Source organism: Anarrhichthys ocellatus, unplaced genomic scaffold (genome assembly GCF_004355925.1).
Source record: "Anarrhichthys ocellatus isolate YVR2014 unplaced genomic scaffold, GSC_Weel_1.0 scaffold29, whole genome shotgun sequence".
Taxonomy (NCBI): Eukaryota; Metazoa; Chordata; class Actinopteri; order Perciformes; family Anarhichadidae; genus Anarrhichthys; species Anarrhichthys ocellatus.
In genome coordinates this window covers 3,700,553-3,701,859 of record NW_022280059.1, presented here as the reverse complement: position 1 = coordinate 3,701,859, position 1,307 = coordinate 3,700,553, and the positions used below count along the sequence as shown (strand labels likewise).

General features: G+C 57.5%; 1 protein-coding gene across 1 annotated transcript in view; it reads left to right on the top strand.

The window, feature by feature from the left end:
• The window catches only part of gbe1b (glucan (1,4-alpha-), branching enzyme 1b), a 96,865-nt gene that overhangs the window by 24,319 nt on the left and 71,239 nt on the right, over positions 1 to 1,307 (top strand). The gene's annotated exons all lie outside the window — the stretch shown is intronic.

Genomic DNA, 1,307 nt, shown 5'->3' with positions numbered 1-1,307 from the left:
CCCCCCCCCCCCCCCCCTGCTGAGAACACCCTGGGGCAAGCCCTGCTTTCCCTTCCTGAGTCGTCGGATGGTTTGCCAGAACCTCCTTCAGGCCAACCGAAAGTCCTTCTCCATGGCCTCCCCGAACTCCTCCCATGCCCGAGTTTTAGCATTCGCGACCACCGCAGCTGCAGCCCTTCTGGCCTGCCGGTACCTGTCAGCTGCTTCGGGAGACCCCTGGGCCAACCAGGCCTTGAAGGTCTCCTTCTTCAGCTTGACTCTGTCACTGCCCACGTGAGCGTTGAAGTCCCCCAGGAGAACTATGGAGTCGGTAGGCGGCGCCCCTTTCCAGGAACCCTCCCACTGACTCCAAGAAGGCCGGATACTCTGAACTGCTGTTTGATGCATAAGCACAAACCACAGTCAGAGCCTTGCTCCCCGCAACCCGTAGGCGCATGGAGGCGACCCTCTCGTTCTCCGGGGAGAACTCCAACACAGCGGCGCTCAGCCGGGGGCTCGTGAGTATCCTCACACACGCCCGGCGCCTCTCACCCTGGGCAACTCCGGAAAAGGACAAAGTCCAACCCCTCTCCAGGAGCTTGGTGTGTGTGTGTGTGTGCGTGTGCGTGTGTCCAACTATATCTAGCTGGTACCGCTCCACCTCCTGCACCAGCTCTGGCTCTTTCCCCGCTAGCGAGGTGACGTTCCACGTCCCTAGAGCTAGTCTATGCTGCCGGCGATCGGCTCGCCCAGGCCTCCCGCCTGACCCGCCGCCGGTCTGCATTGCACCCAACCCCGATGCTTATCCCTGCGGGTGGTGGGTCCACAGGGTGGCTGCTCCATGCTGTTTATTCGGGCTGAGCCCGACCGGGCCCCATGGGCGAAGGCCCGGCCACCAGACGCTCGCCGACGAGCTCCCCTCCTGGGTCTGGCTCCGGGAGGGTGCCCCGGTTTCCCTGGTCCGGGCGAGGTGACTGAAGTCCGTGGGCTGCTTTTCATTGGGGTCATTTTGAACCGCTCTTAGTCTGGGCTCTCCCCTGAGACCTGTTTGCCTTGGGAGACCCTACCAGGGGCTAATGCCCCGGACAACATAGCTCCCAGGATCACTGAGCCACTCAAACTCCTCCACCACGTTAAGGTGGCGATTCGCGGAGGAGGATCTGGTCAAGGACTGTCTTTGACCTCATGGCTCATAATTGCTCACGAAACGTACTGTATTTTATTTATATTTTTTGTTTTAAAGCAATTTTTAGGAAAAAGTGTTTTCATGATTTCTTGTCGTTTTTTTTTTTTTTTTTTTTTTTTTTTTTTTTTTTTTTTTTTTTTTT